Source organism: Myxine glutinosa, chromosome 12 (assembly GCF_964187855.1).
Source record: "Myxine glutinosa chromosome 12, kmMyxGlut1.1, whole genome shotgun sequence".
NCBI lineage: Eukaryota > Metazoa > Chordata > Myxini > Myxiniformes > Myxinidae > Myxine > Myxine glutinosa.
The window spans coordinates 48,642,688-48,648,687 of record NC_136272.1 but is presented as its reverse complement, the minus strand read 5'-3'; positions in this window follow the sequence as shown (position 1 = coordinate 48,648,687).

Below are 6,000 nucleotides of genomic sequence, written 5' to 3'. Positions count from 1 at the left end.
TTTCGCACTTGTGTTAGTGTTGAAAAACCACTTTTCGCACTTATGTTAGTGTTGAAAAACCACTTTTCGCACTTGTGTTAGTGTTGAAAAACCACTTTTCGCACTTGGGTTGGTGCAGGAAACCACTTTTGCACTTGTATTAGTGTGGCAAAACCACTATTCGCACTTGTGTTAGTGTTGAAAAACCACTTTTCGCACTTGTGTTGGTGCAGGAAACCACTTTTGCACTTGTATTAGTGTGGAAAAAACACTTTTCGCACTTGTGTTAGTGTTGAAAAACCACTTTTCGCACTTGTGTTAATGTTGAAAAACCACTTTTCGCACTTGTGTTAGTGTTGAAAAACCACTTTTTGCACTTGTGTTGGTGCAGGCAACCACTTTTGCACTTGTATTAGTGTGGAAAAAACACTTTTTGCACTTGTGATAGTGTTGCAAAACCACGTTGCGCACTTGTTCCAGTGTTGAAATCAACTTTCTGCACTTTTGCCAGTGTTGCAAAACCACTTTCTGCACTTGTGCTAGTGTTACAGAACCACTTTTCTCACCTGTATTAGTGTTGAAAACCACTTTCAGCTCTTGTCCTGGCGTTGAAAACCACTTTCCGCACTTGTGCCTGTGTTGCAAAACCACTTTTCGCGCTCATGCAAGTGTTGAAACACACTTTTCACACTTGTGTTTGTGTTGCAAACACACTTATTAGACTCCTGCTTGTGTTGAAAACCACTTTCCGCACTTGTGTTAATGTTGCAAAACCACTTTTCGCTCTTGTGCAAGTGTTGAAAACAACTTTCCGCACTTGTGCTAGTATTGAAAAACACTTTTCGCAATCGTGTTAGTGTTGAAAACCACCTTTTGCACTCGAGCTAGTGTTGAAATATTCTTTCTTCACTTGTGCTCGTGTTGCAAAACCACTTTACACACTTGTATTATTGATGAAAACCACTTTCCGCACTCGTGCTAGTGTTGAAAACCGTTTGCACTCCTCGTAGTGTTGAAAAACCACTTTCCCTCACTTATGCTAGTGTTGAAAACCACTTTCCGCACTTGTGATAGTGTTGCAAAACCACTGTACGCGCTTGTTTTAGTGTTGCAAAACCACTGTATGCACTTGTTTTATTGTTGAAAAACACTATTCGCACATTTGTTAGTGTTGTAAAACCACGTTGCGCACTTGTGCCAGCATTGAAAACAACTTTCCGCACTTGTGGCAGTGTTGCAAAACCACTTTCTGCACTTGTACTAGTGATACACTCACCCATGTTAGTGTTGAAAAGCACTTTCAGCTCTTGTGCTGGCGTTGAAAACCACTTTCCGCACCTGTGCCAGTGTTGCGAAACAACTTTCCGCACATGTGCTAGTGTTGTGAAAACACTTTCAGCACTCATGCTAGTGTTGAAAAACACATTTTGCACATTTGTTAGTGTTGCAAAACCACTTTTCGCACTCGTGTTAATGTTGAAGACAACTTTCCGCACTATTACTGGCATTGAAAACAACTTTCCGCACTTGTGCTATTGTTGCGAAACCAATCTTCTCATCCGTGTTAGTGTTGAAAACCACATTCCGCACTTTTGTTCGTGTAAAAAAAACCACTTTTCGTACTTGTGTTAGTGTTGAAAAACACTTTCCGCACATGTGCTATTGTTGTAAAAACACTTACTGCAATCATGCTTGTGTGAAAAACATTTTTCGCACTTGTGTTAATGTTGGAAAATCACTTTCCGCACATGTTCTGGTGTCGTAAAAACACTTTCTGCACTCATGCTAGTGTTGAAAAACACTTTTTGCAATCGTGTTAGTGTTGAAAACCTCTTTTTGTTGTTGAAATATTCTTTCCTCACTTGTGCTCGTGTTGCAAAACCACGTTACACATTTGTTTTATTGAAATAGTGTTGTAAAAACACTTTTCGTACTCGTGTTAGTGTTAAAAAACAACTTTACGCGCTTGTGCTATTGTTGCGAAACCAATCTTCTCATCCGTGTTAGTGTTGAAAACCACTTTCGCACTTTTGTTTGTGTCGAAAATCACTTTTTTGCACTTGTATTCGTGTTGCAAAACCACTGTCAGCTATTGTGCTGGCGTTGAAAATCACTTTCCGCACTTGTGCTTGTATTGAAAAACACTTTTCGCAATCATGTTAGTGATGAAAAACCACTTTTCCTCACTTATGCTCGTGTTGAAAACCACTTTTTGCACTCCTCTTAGTGTTGAAAAACCACTTTTCGTCACTTGTGTTAGTGTTGAAAACCACTTTCCGCACTTGTGCTAGTGTTGCAAGACCACTTTCCGCACTTGTGCTAGTGTTGCAAGACCACTTTCTGCCCTTGGGTTAGTGTTGCAAAACCACTTTCCGCAGATGTGCTGGTGTTGTAAAAACACTTTCTGCATTCATGCTAGTGTTGAAGTTGAAAAATACTTTTTGCACATGTGTTCGTGTTGCAAAACCACTTTTCTCACCCATGTTAGTATTGCAAACCACTTTCAGCTCTTGTGCTGGCGTTGAAACCCACTTTCCGCACTTGTGCCAGTGTTGCAAACCCACTTTCCGCATATGTGCCAATGTTGCGTAAACACTTTCTGCACTCATGCGAGTGTTGAAAAATACTTTGTGCACATGTGTTAGTGTTGAAAAACCAGTTTTCGAACTCGTGTTAATGTTGAAAACAACTTTCCGCACTTCTGCTCGTGTTGCAAGACCACTTTCTGCCCTTGTGTTAGTGTTGCAAAACCACTTTCCGCACATGTGCTGGTGTTGCAAAAACACTTTCTGCACTCATAATAATAATAATAATAATAATAATAATAATAATAATAAAGGAGTCTTATATAGCCCCATCAAGCAGAGTAAACTACCCTCATGGCGCTTTACATTATCATGCGAACGCATACACACCGCACACAGACACACAAACATACACACACACAGACAATGCTAGTGTTGAAGTTGAAAAATACTTTTTGCACATGCGTTCGTGTTGCAAAACCACTTTTCTCACCCGTGTTAGTATTGCAAACCACTTTCAGCTCCTGTGCCAGTGTCGCAAAACCACTTTCCGCACTTCTGCTAGTGTTGCAAAACCACTTTACACACTTGCGCTGGTGTTGAAAAACACATTTCGGCACATTTGTTGGTGTTGCAAAACTACTATTCGTACTCGTGTTGGTATTGAAAAACAACTTTCCGCACTTGTGCTATTGTTGCGATACCAATCTTCTCATCCGTGTTAGTGTTGAAAACCACTTTCCGCACTTTTGTTGGTGTAGAAATTCACTTTTTCGCACTTGTGTTGGTGCAGGAAACCACTTTTGCACTTGTATTAGTGTGGAAAACCACATTTCGCACTTGTGTTAGTGTTGAAAAACCACTTTTCGCACTTGTGTTAGTGTTGAAAAACCACTTTTCGCACTTGTGTTGGTGCAGGAAACCACTTTTGCACTTGTATTAGTGTGGAAAAACCACTTTTCGCACATGTGTTAGTGTTGAAAAACCACTTTTCGCACTTGTGTTAGTGTTGAAAAACCATTTTTCGCACTTGTGTTAGTGTTGAAAAACCACTTTTCGCACTTGTGTTGGTGCAGGAAACCACTTTTGCACTTGTATTAGTGTGGAAAAACCACTTTTCGCACTTGTGTTAGTGTTGAAAAACCACTTTTCGCACTTGTGTTAGTGTTGAAAAACCACTTTTCGCACTTGTGTTAGTGTTGAAAAACCACTTTTCGCACTTGTGTTGGTGCAGGAAACCACTTTTGCACTTGTATTAGTGTGGAAAAAACACTTTTTGCACTTGTGATAGTGTTGAAAAACCACTTTTTGCACTTGTGTTAGAGTTGAAAAACCACTTTTCGCACTTGTGTTGGTGCAGGAAACCAATTTTGCACTTGTATTAGTGTGGAAAAACCACTTTTCGCACTTGTGTTAGTGTTGAAAAACCACTTTTCGCACTTGTGTTAGTGTTGAAAAACCACTTTTCGCACTTGTGTTAGTGTTGAAAAACCATTTTTCGCACTTGTGTTAGTGTTGAAAAACCACTTTTCGCACTTGTGTTGGTGCAGGAAACCACTTTTGCACTTGTATTAGTGTGGAAAAACCACTTTTCGCACTTGTGTTAGTGTTGAAAAACCACTTTTCGCACTTGTGTTAGTGTTGAAAAACCACTTTTCGCACTTGTGTTAGTGTTGAAAAACCACTTTTCGCACTTGTGTTGGTGCAGGAAACCACTTTTGCACTTGTATTAGTGTGGAAAAAACACTTTTTGCACTTGTGATAGTGTTGAAAAACCACTTTTCGCACTTGTGTTAGTGTTGAAAAACCACTTTTCGCACTTGTGTTGGTGCAGGAAACCAATTTTGCACTTGTATTGTGTGGAAAAACCACTTTTCGCACTTGTGTTAGTGTTGAAAAACCACTTTTCGCACTTGTGTTAGTGTTGAAAAATCACTTTTCGCACTTGTGTTAGTGTTGAAAAACCACTTTCGCACTTGTGTTGGTGCAGGAAACCACTTTTGCACTTGTATTAATGTGGAAAAACCACTATTCGCACTTGTGTTAGTGTTGAAAAACCACTTTTCGCACTTGTGTTAGTGTTGAAAAACCACTTTTCGCACTTGTGTTGGTGCAGGAAACCACTTTTGCACTTGTATTAGTGTGGAAAACACACTTTTTGTACTTGTGATAGTGTTGAAAAACCACTTTTCGCACTTGTGTTAGTGTTGAAAAACCACTTTTCGCACTTGTGTTGGTGCAGCAAACCACTTTTGCACTTGTATTAGTGTGGAAAAACCACTTTTCGCACTGGTGTTAGTGTTGAAAAACCACTTTTCGCACTTGTGTTAGTGTTGAAAAACCACTTTTCGCACTTGTGTTGGTGCAGGAAACCACTTTTGCACTTGTATTAGTGTGGAAAAAACACTTTTTGCACTTGTGATAGTGTTGAAAAACCACTTTTCGCACTTGTGTTGGTGCAGGAAACCACTTTTGCACTTGTATTAGTGTGGAAAAACCACTTTTCGCACTTGTGTTAGTGTTGAAAAACCACTTTTCGCACTTGTGTTAGTGTTGAAAACCACTTTCCGCACTTTTGTTGGTGTAGAAATTCACTTTTTCGCACTTGTGTTGGTGCAGGAAACCACTTTTGCACTTGTATTAGTGTGGAAAACCACATTTCGCACTTGTGTTAGTGTTGAAAAACCACTTTTCGCACTTGTGTTAGTGTTGAAAAACCACTTTTCGCACTTGTGTTGGTGCAGGAAACCACTTTTGCACTTGTATTAGTGTGGAAAAACCACTTTTCGCACATGTGTTAGTGTTGAAAAACCACTTTTCGCACTTGTGTTAGTGTTGAAAAACCATTTTTCGCACTTGTGTTAGTGTTGAAAAAACCACTTTTCGCACTTGTGTTGGTGCAGGAAACCACTTTTGCACTTGTATTAGTGTGGAAAAACCACTTTTCGCACTTGTGTTAGTGTTGAAAAACCACTTTTCGCACTTGTGTTAGTGTTGAAAAACCACTTTTCGCACTTGTGTTAGTGTTGAAAAACCACTTTTCGCACTTGTGTTGGTGCAGGAAACCACTTTTGCACTTGTATTAGTGTGGAAAAAACACTTTTTGCACTTGTGATAGTGTTGAAAAACCACTTTTTGCACTTGTGTTAGAGTTGAAAAACCACTTTTCGCACTTGTGTTGGTGCAGGAAACCAATTTTGCACTTGTATTAGTGTGGAAAAACCACTTTTCGCACTTGTGTTAGTGTTGAAAAACCACTTTTCGCACTTGTGTTAGTGTTGAAAAACCACTTTTCGCACTTGTGTTAGTGTTGAAAAACCATTTTTCGCACTTGTGTTAGTGTTGAAAAACCACTTTTCGCACTTGTGTTGGTGCAGGAAACCACTTTTGCACTTGTATTAGTGTGGAAAAACCACTTTTCGCACTTGTGTTAGTGTTGAAAAACCACTTTTCGCACTTGTGTTAGTGTTGAAAAACCACTTTTCGCACTTGTGTT